The 12,154-nt window shown below is 36.3% G+C and overlaps 1 protein-coding gene across 1 annotated transcript in view; it reads right to left on the bottom strand.

Annotated features, from left to right (window-relative positions):
* Positions 1 to 12,154, bottom strand: part of LOC128015645 (phosphatidylinositol 3-kinase regulatory subunit gamma) — a 158,700-nt gene that overhangs the window by 19,268 nt on the left and 127,278 nt on the right. The window lies entirely within an intron of this gene.

Genomic DNA, 12,154 nt, shown 5'->3' with positions numbered 1-12,154 from the left:
AAGCATCATAAGAAGTTGAAACAGCTGCTCATAAAAGTCTATTACGGATATATGTGTTTGGAAATACAAACTGGAATAAATCTTGGTCAATCTGTCATTTGTGCTGAAATAATTTATCCAGGAATTATATGTGCTATCATTTAATCTTTTACTAACTGTTGCCTGTGCTTCAAGTAGGCACATCTCATTAATGCAGGTGATGGTCTGCTTTAGGATGGCAATCTGTCTTCCTGTACACCTCTTTCAGTCCCCTCTGTTCACATACGTGTAATCTATCCATCAAGAAGGAGAATGTCACTGTATGGCCAGAGCGGAATAAAAGGATCACAGTGTTTGCATCTCTTTAATGCAGAACAGGGAGGAACCTCCAGATGGCTCGTGCCTGACAAAGGCTGTCCTTGTCAGCTGTGTCAAACTTGTTTAATTGTAACTGTCCATGCTTCAGTTCAGGATGAGCAGATGGACCCAAAACAATGACAAGTAACCGAATAGCCACAGTAATCCATAAAAGCCGTGGGAAAATATTAATCACTTACAATGCATAATGAATGAGCAATGAAGGCCACAGGACCATGTTAATTACACCCATACCAGTTGTAATTTCAAGACTGATTAATTTATTTGAGGTCACTCTGTTTTTGAGACTGAGAATGTCTGGTTTGGACTAAAGTGTATTGCTAGCCGCCTCTGCAACACTGGAAAAAGACACGTGACTATGGGGATCTGAGCATTAGAAAAGTGTGTGTGCCTTAGAAACCTTAATGCTCAACCAACTGCTGCTTGTTATTGGTCCATGCCTGTCCTCTTACTGGACAGTGAGCTAAATGCTAACAGTGTTTCTATGGTCTGTCTGCAGGGGATTCAGATTTGGCTGATCCAAGATGTGAGAGATACAAAGGGAAATATCTTGCCAAACTATGTGCACTGCAGTTTTAATGTATTTCCAAAGTTAGTATCTATGAAATAAGACATGGTGAATGCCAACATTAAAATCAAATGTTTGGTCCCAAAGTATTCATTGTATGACAGCAAGTCACACCTAAAATAATAAAAACTATTTATAAAAATTTTTTTTCAGAGCTTTCTTCATCAGGCCTACCTTGTTTGTGGTTTAATAAATACATTTTGTTACCTGGGTATTAGAGGCAGAGACATTTTTGTTCTCGAGTGAATTAATAGGGCAAATATCTGTGTAGTGCAGGATGAGTCATCAATATTTCAATATGCACATGTGCTAAAAGTTTGTCACTGTTTAGGAGTAGATTGACATAGAGTTTGCGTTAAAGCTAACACAGATGAAGTTAATAGCCACAAAACTTTTAAATAATAAATTACTGCTAACTTGGAGTTAACCTGCTTTCTAACATCAAAAGTTCTTGTCTTTAGCTTCTGTAATGATTTCTAGATAATGTTTCGCACTATGCAAGCAAGATTTGTTATTTCACACTTTTTTCTCAGATTACTTCTTGGAAATACATTTCCACATGTAGATTTGTGTGCATGTGAGCTCAAAAGGAAGGCATGACTAGCAGAAAGAGATTGTAATCTGCCTGACTACAAGACCAAGCTAAACGAAGCCAAATCTTGTTGAAAGAATGAGACAATAAGGTCTAAGGAAGTTTTAAAGGTACATCAGTGACGATTGATAGATTTGAGGATGGTGAATGGATAAATATTTTGACGACATGCTAACATAAAAGTGACCTGCTTGCTGTGTGACAACAGTCTGTGTTGTTTTTATATTGACTATACTGTATATAGCCTTAAACATTTCATATTTTATCTGTGCCAGTACAACTAGAGGGGAAAGTACAATTTCCATCCAGATGCAAATAGGTGGCTTCATTGTTCCATATTTAACACAGACATAAGGTTGGCACTGAAGAGTGTGACTGCTGGTGTGCATTATACATAATTCATAAAGGAGATGAAAGCTGAAAGAAGCAATATCATTGTTCCCCAGCTGATATTGTGGAGCGAGAAATTAATTTGAATCCACTGTGAATTACACACAGTGAGAGCGATCACCTTTTTTGTTTTTGTTTTCTGCTGAGCTCATGAGAATCAGGCTGCTCTCTCTATCACTGTCTCCCTGCCTGGAATAAGCCATAAGCTGTTTCTCTCAAAGCCAACTGAGAGAAAAGAAAAGAACAGAACAACTAGAGATGTTTGTTTAAAGGAAAATTCCACCTAAAAATTAAAATCCGTTCATCATTTACTCCCCGATGTTGTTCCAAACCCGTATGACTTAACAACTTCTACTGAACAAAAATGGTACTAGTTGCTCTTTTCTATGCAGTTAGTCCCCATGGAAAATGAAGCTTTCAAATATAATGAAAAAATAGGCCTAACATTAAACGATCATAAAAGTGATCCATGTGGCTTGTACATTATATTTAAAGTCTTACAATAACATTATGTGAGGAATAGGCAAAATTTAAGTCTTTTTTATACTAAAAACAGTGTAGGATATTCTTCGTAAATTCATATTTTTGTGTTACACAAAAGAAAAAAGTCAACACTAAACTGCAACATTTCATTTGGTGAACTATCCCTTTAGTGCTGCAATCTCCATTATAAATATAGACCACATATGACTAAATCACAAAGCTCATTACAGACCAGATGCACATTATAGACAAAGTAGTTCTTTATTATAGGATACACCTTCAAGCATGACTAGATATCAGTCTCTTTTATCCACGAGGCTGCAGTAATGGGCGCACTCGGCAGAAGGAGTCATGTGTCTTGTATAATGTACTCTCTGATTCGAGTTAAAGGATTAGGCATACTGTCTGGTATTTGTTCTCTGCTTTTCATTCTGGATCGGTGGGATTTTCAGGGGTGTGAAAAGGCATTATTCACTAGCATTGCCATACTAGAGCATTGCGAAACAGAGCGGCCCAAAAAATGACAATGAAGTGTTAATGACTCTGCAAAAAACAGCAGCACATATTAAATAGCAAGGGCAGAGACAGCCTCCCTTCGTCTCCATTTCTGGGTGGCAGGCATTCTGCGCTCCTGTGATGTCATCCTGCAATGTGAGCATCCCACTTGGACTGATGCAATACTCCGGTGACACTCAGTAACAAGCAGTCAGCGTCTGCCAATCCCCGCCCCCATGCCCCCTTCCTCTGTCTCATTGTCTTTCTTTATCATTCACCACCTCTCGGCCATGTTTCCTACAGTGTTCTCAAGTTTTAATCAGCCTCTCTTTCACCTTTCTACCTGTCTCTCTCCATTTTTTTTCTCCTGGATCTACTTTTCTTGTCATCCTTTCCTTTCCACACGCCTACTCCTCAGCCACCCTTCTGAATGGCCCTTTGGTTGTCATGGCATCAAGCACCATTGCTCAGCATTCTGCAGTTCAGCAGATAAATGAAGGGCTGTTTAACTCTTGCCCGTCTGAGCCAGATCGGTCTGCAAGACATAGATATGTATTTAAGCAGCTATTATCCACATACCCTAGACTAATTAACAGCTTCTGATGATGATTAAACAGTCTTAAAACAAAATATCAGGGATGATAAAATGAAACGATGAACAAACAGTCCATTTGAGGGTTGATCTGTGGTTTGAAGTTGCTATTAGCCCAGCTGCAGCGTCTGAAAATGCTACAATACAACAAGCCCATTGTTTTCTAGTACAAAACCAGGGAAACCTGCTGGGTTCAACGGAAATCTTTGCATTCTGTCACAAGACTAAACTGGCTAAACGAGGTCTGCAACTATGAGAGTGTGTCAACTTGAGAAGCAAATAGTGACAGATTAACCCTTTGCCATAATGGCAAGGCTGCACTTAGAGAAGTAAGTAATGAATGGACTCTATCAAAAGATTAGAGACTAAACCTGGGTGTGCCTCTTCAGGAAGGATTGAGGTCTCATAGTGCCTTACCTACATCACCTTGCTAGCTCATACTTTTGTACTTTTCCTTTCAGTTCTGGAACTTTGTACATCCAGCACTTCTCATGTAATGGCCGATGAATTTCCAGTCTAAATAGTTCACATCTCAAAAGAGCCCTTTGAGAAAATAATTAACTGTGTGGACACAGATACTGTATGTAGCAGATAATGTAAGACATTTAAAAATGTGGTTCAGTATTTTCAGTCAGTGATTGCCAAAAGTGTATATCATGATAGCAGATAAATGTGAATAATCTTAAAAAACAGTAATTCTGGTTCCGTTTTTGATTACTTCAATTTGATTCATACCTAAAAATCTTTTAGTAATTCTAAAAATAAATGAATGGACCAGAAAAAAATCTTCAGTGAGTCCATTCACCGAATTTGGTAACACTTTACAATGAGGTTCTATTTGTTGACATTAGTTAACTACATCAATTAAAAAGAACTAAAATTAATTAAAAGCAAAAGTATCTCTTAATATATATTTTTTTTAAATGGACCTGAGCTGAAGTGAAATAACAATGAACAAACGTTAACAAAGATGAATGAATATACATGCTCTGATTACATGCCAAGGGGATGCAACTTGTCCCACCCACTTTTGGGAAATAATCATTAGATTTTAAGAGTTTTGCTTGGCCACAATGCAAAGGGAATAAGTAACTGCAGCTGGCCTCATCAACTTTATGACAAAGCAGAGACCTCAAACGATTGCATCAGTAAACAAATGTGCATGTTGTAAACGTTAATCCTACTTTGGATAGCACCTGTATCTACCAGTGCCTGTATTTCCACTTATAACATAGGGCTACTGGGCAGCCTTAATGTTACAATATTAACATTCATGACCAAAGTTTAATTTTTATTTTATTTTATGCCCAATTTCCCATACAGATGTTCCTATGCTTCTGGGTTTTAATAATTACATTCATTTTTATATTTATATTTGGGCCTCAGTATACAATATATTTTTCTTTTCTGGTTCCATTAATAAATATTCAGTGTGCCGTTCCGTTTTAAAGCTAGAGCCTCTAAACAACTGACTCCTGGCAATGGGAGATCTGTATTCTCTTCGTTCATCTTTTATCCTTGTCATTCATCATCCCTCTTTTTCCTGCCTTGTAGATGCATATTTTCTTTTATATTTACTTTCTTTTTTATATGCAACAAACAAAAACATTGGCAATATACACAATGACACAACATCCAATCTCTGTATTTTAATGTTAATTTTATAGTGCACTGAGTGGGATGAAACCTATTCTGTTATGCATGGTATAGTCAAACTTTGATCTCTTACAGGGGGACTTTGGATTAAATATTTACTTTTTTTTTTTGGCATTAAGCTAGGTTTCTGATGTGTCTGCCCGCTCAGAAAAGCAGAAAAAAAATTCGTAGCCAGTTTGTTATAGGCTGTCTGAATCTGAAACTGTGTCATCCAGCAAGCTTTTTCAATTTTCAGCTGGTTTATGTAGATAGCTAACTATTTGAATACAGCCAACTCCAAGTCACATGCGTGGGTAGTCCTAGGTAGCAATTCATGCATCTTGTGTGTGAAGAGAGGGACAGGGTGAGCAGTAGCTCATTATCATTTAAAGAGACATGCATCAAAAAATCTCGCTGTGAACAGAGCTGTTTTTGACAAGGTACACCACTACTGAACAATTTTAACCAAAGTATGTTACAGGCATTTCATCAAGAATCATACCAACTTGTGAAAAAAACTTATGTTTGTAAGTTATCACCCCTACATCTTTACATATTAAGTGTTTTAAGTGTGAATCCAATGGGATTACATCATTTCAGGACTATTCATTGTAAGTGTTTCAGGGGTTTAACCCATCCCTTGATTGTAACAAGCATCACACAGTTATGTGCATAATTAATTTAATCTGATAACCATGTGAGTTCCAATGAGATTTCATGCTGAAGTGAACAAACTATCCAATAAACCCCCTTCTCTCCTCCCAGATCTTAGTTATAATTATAACCAGCACCTGATGCCTGTTTTATCCCTTGATAAAAGACTGAACTCAGTGACACACACATGTCATTGTATAAACTGCTGATTGCCTTTAACTCCCACGGTTGTGATTGCTAGGCATTTGAATTGCATCCAAACAAAGAATGGAAAGATTCAAATGAGACTCCCATCCTTGTTTGAAACCACAGAAAGATGCATTAAAATTTACATACAAGTTTTACACAAAATCAAAAGTAGTTCAGCGCTGTCATCAGGCAAAACCAAATCTTTGTTTATCAACACAGTTTTGGGAATTGAAATCTTTTTTTTTTCTGGTTCTTAGCATGTGTTTAGCTTGCATTCTTAACCAACTGTGCATATACAGTATATCAGCTTTCCACCAAATATGTGTTAATGCATTTTTTTATGCCTCACAAACATGTATGGATATAGTAGAGATAATAATAGCACATTTGATAGAAAGGGTAACCAGTTTTTCCTCCTCCAAAAAATTGTGGTGTACAGTTATTTCTGATTATCTGAAATCTACAGTTGTAATTTATGATTTATGAAATCTAACATCATGGTAAGACTTTGCAATAAAGTCCCATTAGTTAATGCTTGCAATAACAGTTTAAATATGCAGCAATATTTCATAGGCGCATATATTACCAACAAACAACAAAATGCACATTAAGTTTATACACCTCATCAGAGTCAGTAGCCACTGATAGAACAACAGCTGACCCTGTCCTAGCCTGCAGAGGGGCTCTGTTTGTGTAAAAGCAAAACCCCATCATGCTGAGGGAGCTGAGAGGCCAAACAACCCATGCGTAATGGTTGTGCTATTGGCAGGTTTGGAGATGTGGGTGTGTGATTGTTCAAGAAACTTGTAAATTGGAGCCAGGTGAATAAACAAGGATTCCACAAAATTCATAAAACACACTTTTGCGTTTCTCTCTTTCACACATGCACTGTGGCATGCACACAACTTCAAAGAACAATTGCGTTTTGGTTTTGTTTTGTTTTTTGCATAGTATGCAAATCCAGACTTCAACTCAACATACTGTAGAAAATGAAGCACTTCTGGGCAGAAGTAGAATGTTATTAAAATGACCCACAGTGAAATTGTTTATGAGTTCATACAGTAAATAACAAGCAAGAAAGAATGATGGAGGGCAAAAATCATGGTGGTGCTGCTTGCTCAGGAAAATACAGATTTACAAATTTGATTTCTTTACCTTAAGGGAACATGTCCCAGTATGGGTTTGTTAAAAGTATGCTTGTAAAATGCTAAAGCATAGCAAGACTTTATTTGATCATTTTTAGGAAAAAAGCATACAATAAATGCTTCATATTCTTAAAGGTTTTTTACTGCTTAAAGGGTTAGTTCACCCCAAAATTTGGATTTGTCCATGTTCTACTCACCCGCGAAGCATTCTTGGTGTATGTGACTTTCTTCTTTAAGAATAATCCAATTGTCCTTGCTCTTCCAAGCCTTTCAATGAGGGTAAGCGGGTGTTTGTTGTCAACAGTTCAGGAGACGTGAAATAAAGTGAGCGCATCTGTAATAAAATGTCCCTTTAGTGAATCGATGCATTTTATAAAATAAATATCCAGATTTCAAACGTAATAAAAACCTTTTTTTTAAACATCTGCTGACTGTGGGATGACGTTTTATTACAGATGTGCATACTTTATTTCACGTCTCCTGAACTGTTGACAACAAACACCCGCTTACCCTCATTGAAAGGCTTGGAAGAGCAAGGACAATTTTTTATATAACTCAGATTGGATTATTCTGAAAGAAAAAAGTCACACATACCTAGGATGCTTCAAAGGGTTAGTAGAAGATGGATAAAATTTAATTCTCGGGTGAACTAACCCTTTAACTACAGAAGAGGTAGAAGAAAGATGAAGGGAGGATGAGTTGAGACAAGTGGACAGAGTAAGACGTGAAATGAATTAAAGAGTCTGAAGTGGCAGACTGGATAGAAAGGCGTAGAATCACCCTTTGTTTTCTTAAAATGTTTCAGTGCAGCTCAATTGATCAAAGCGAGAAAGGAGAGTTGATGACAGCAGTGCAAACAGATGATGAAGCAAGTGACTAATTGTGCATTTGAAACCCTTTCTGACAAGCAAAAGGGAAAGATTTCCATATTTCCATTAGATGTCCACATTCAAAATCAGTGGTGTTCTTTTTGTTCTACTAGGATGCATTAAATTGATTGAAAGTGACAGTAAATACATTTATAATGTTACAAAACATGCTGCTTTATGTCTATTATATTCATCAACAAATCTTGAAAAACAACAGTTTTAACACAGATATTAAGCAGTATGACTGTTTTCAATATTAAACAACAAATGAACATATTAGAATAATTAATAAAAGATTATGTGACGCTGAAGACTGTAGTAAAGGCTGCTGAAAATTCAGCTACATTAGTACATTAAAATAGAAAAAATGTATTTAAAATTGTAATAATATTTAACAATATTCCTGTTTTTACTGTATTTTTTTATTAAATAAAACATTGGTAAGCATAAGAAACTTTGAAAAAACATATATTATCAAACCTCAAAATTTAGAATGACAATGAAACCTGTTATAAAATGGCAATGCTTAATTTTTTCCCCAGCCATGTAAAACTAATATTGTATTCACACTGCAGGTCAGTTTGACCGTATGCAACTCAAATCATAGGACACAACTTTCTCCTCCTCTATTTGTTCTCCAGGAAAGCAGAATGGTTTTCTTGTGATCACTAGATTCAATTATCCTGAATGAAAAAGAGGAACGGAGGAAGATAAATTACAGAATGAACAGTTCGCTTATGTGCAAGGACACAGTTATTGTTGTCAAAAGACAAGCAGGCCACACATCATACTGAGGACAAATGACGTTATGCGTCTAAAACTGAAAAAAGCAAGCTAATATGATTTGCAGATTTAATCACAAAAACACAGAGCAGCTGTGAGACATGAAATTTGGTAAATGATTCCAGTCCAGCTGTAGGAACTCTTACAATCTACCTCACATGAATTAGTAGATTGGAAGTATTCATATTAGATTCACAGTAGTATTTGATCAAATTGTGATGTTTTTAATGTGATTGTTAAGTGGAAGTATCTGAAATGCTTGGGCATGAATCTTGAAAAACAAAACAAAAACAAAAACAAGACTCTTGAAACGAATAAAAAAGTGAGATATAAGTGAAACATTTTACAACCTTCCTTAGCAGTTGTTTTTACCAGGAGGCCAAGTTGGCGCCAATAGCCTCTTTCCCATCTCCACCCAGCCCCCTTTTAATGTTCCACCTCACTTCCTGTCTAAATCCTGTTCTATTCTAATAAAAGGCCAAAAATAAATATTTAAAAAAAGTAGTAGGCCAAGAGATGCTTCAAGTACTAAGTAGCATATCAGTGTGCTGTTTTGATTTGACTGTAAAATGTAGAACCAGTATGTTAGAGATAATTTGGTTTGACCCCTCAGTCTTTATCTCTTTAAAGAGTTACGGGGATTGGTGCAATGACATCACCTCAGAGCATGACAACTGACACCGCAGCTCTCATTGACCCAGTGAACCCTCGGCTTTGTTGGCTGAGCAGCCAATCATTAGAGCACATCGTCAATTATTCAAGGTATTGCCATGTCACTTATCCTCCCTGATGAAGACGAATGGGGCTGTGGCTATAGTCTGAGATGACACTGGGGTCTGCTGAGGCCTGGCATCAACTGCTAAAGAGACTTATTCATGTGCTGAGAATTTTTAAGTGTCCTCTGTGATTTGACAATAACAAAAACCCAAGCATGATGCAGTATGAGAAATACAGTATCTGGATTTGTGCAAGTAAACAAACAAACCTCCAAACTTCCACAGGATCTGGCATTTACATGTGAAACCATCATGAAAACCAGTGTGTAAATTATTTTTAAATAATCTGCATAAATCTGCTAGGTTTCACCTCTTTAGTTTTAGCTGGTCTATTATTATCCTAACCTCTTTATTAGCTTAAAATACCAGTCAGAAAAGGCAAAGCACAGTCTCAATAACATCTCAGAATGGGAAACCAGCTACCAACACAACCTTGGCAAGAGTCACTCAAACATTTCAAAATTTTCTCTGGGTAAATATGCCGTTACATGAAGCTAAATAGTACCTTTAGGGGTACCATCCTTAAAAGGTACATATTTGTACCTTATCTATTTCTTAAAATTGTGCTATTATTGAACGTACATATATATATATATATATATATATATATATATATATATATATATATATTTAAAGAAGCACAATAAGACGAATACAATAGAGATACAAATTAAACTAATTTTTCAGATCCTGTAGGTTTTACTTAACATGTATACATTTATTTAACGTCTTTTGTTGGTTAAAATTAATGACAGATAGGTATTTTATTTGGAATGCTGTGCTTTTAAGATGGAAGACATGCATGAAATACAGACACACGTACACTTAATCCATAACCTACTGTATTTACGTGAGATACTCTACACAATAAAAATTTGGACTGTTGTGTGTGTATTTGAGTGCTGAGAACTGATCTCGCGTTGTATATGAGAAGTGAGGAAGTGGAGGGCGTGCGCGTGCGAGAGAGAGCACTTCTATCAGCGTGATCTATCTCGCCTTCACTAACTTTTTTTCGTTAACAAATACAGTAGTTTTAGTCTTCGTTAACGAAATTAACACTGCCTTATAGGTCAGATAAATATTCCGGAAATGTTTGGAAAAAGCCTGTAAGGAGTTAGACAGAAGGACTTCTGTTCAGGCTTGTAGATGTGTAGCCATAATAGGATTAATGGAGAAAAAACTGTGTGAATTAATCCGGCCTAATGGAGCTTCCCGTCCAGTGCTCCCCAATCCACTGAATCCTCTTCCACTGGGTGAGAAATAACAGAGAGGCTGTGACTCAAGTCAAATGACTTCTGTTGCCTAACTGTAGATTGTTTATGATTGATTCACGATTTCAACCTGGATTTGAATTAAATGAAATCAGAATAAATTAATTAAAAGCATGAACTTTTAAAAGAAAACTAAAAAAGTTTAAACCAACAGAGTTCAGTTAAATGTGCTGCCACTTTATTTTCTGTGGCATTAACTGAACTAATTTTATACTTTAACACCCCATTGTATAATTTTGCTTTAACACTGAAAATTATCTGGACAAGGCTCTGACTTTGGCCACATACTGTACATATGTTTATGCAGGTATGGCTGGACCCAAAAATACTACAGCCTACCTTGGGAGCTCTCGTCTGGTGAGATGGCCTACAGTGTCATCTGCTCTCTGCCCAGTGGGTATGAATAACCAGCATCTGCTGCATGTTAAACATTCACATGCACACTCATGCACATAAGCACGTACACACATTCACACACAAACACACTGCTAAACTGCTGAGAATACAACTTTCAGCTCAAATCCCAACATTTGGTACCAATCCGTCCTCTTAACAGTTTTCTAATCGCACCAGTTGAACTATATTCAAAAGCAGCTCATGACTTTCAGGACTCTTAATAAATCCTGCCAAACATATAAAGCTGATTAATTTAACTTACTAATTTAACTTACAGTCCAATAAAAACTAATATTTTAAATAGGAATAGTTTTTTATAGCTTAAAATTGAGCTAACTTTACTTTCTTGTCAACTTTTTTGCATTATGAGTATCTTCAAAGCAGCTTCCACTCCACTGTTTTATAGAAATATTGAGGATGTAAAAAGCTGCTTATGATGTATATCAATATGGCCTTGTTAGGGCAGTCCAGCTGGGAATCCACTTAGCTGCTATTGTGCTCCCTTTGTTCGCATGCATATGAATACATGCACGTTATGTGTCAGAGTAACGTGCTTGACATCTGCATGTCAAAAGAGTCTTTTAATACAGAGCAAAGCCATTGCCCATGTGTTACATGTGTGAGATGTAAAATCAGATTAGATGCAATACATATTTTTTATATCATGCTCTCCTTGCCTTTCTATCCCTCTATTGCATTTAAACACCCAAAAGACTGACTTTGTGGTAATATATCTACACATGACTGATGATCTGGATAATTAACTGTGACCGAAGTTATAAGTATACATACATGCTTAAATAAATAAAACTGATTTAATTACGTATTGTTAAAGAAAAACATTGCGTAGGTACTTGTATACAAAAGTCTTGATAAATGTTGTATTACACTGTGAACATACAAATCCACTTGATTTAAGGAGATGCCTAATTGCAAAATATTGTCAAAAAAGTTTTTTA

The sequence above is a fragment of the Carassius gibelio genome, chromosome A6 (assembly GCF_023724105.1).
Source record: "Carassius gibelio isolate Cgi1373 ecotype wild population from Czech Republic chromosome A6, carGib1.2-hapl.c, whole genome shotgun sequence".
Lineage (NCBI taxonomy): Eukaryota > Metazoa > Chordata > Actinopteri > Cypriniformes > Cyprinidae > Carassius > Carassius gibelio.
Note: the sequence above shows the minus strand (reverse complement) of the source record. Positions and strands in the feature narration are given on the sequence as shown.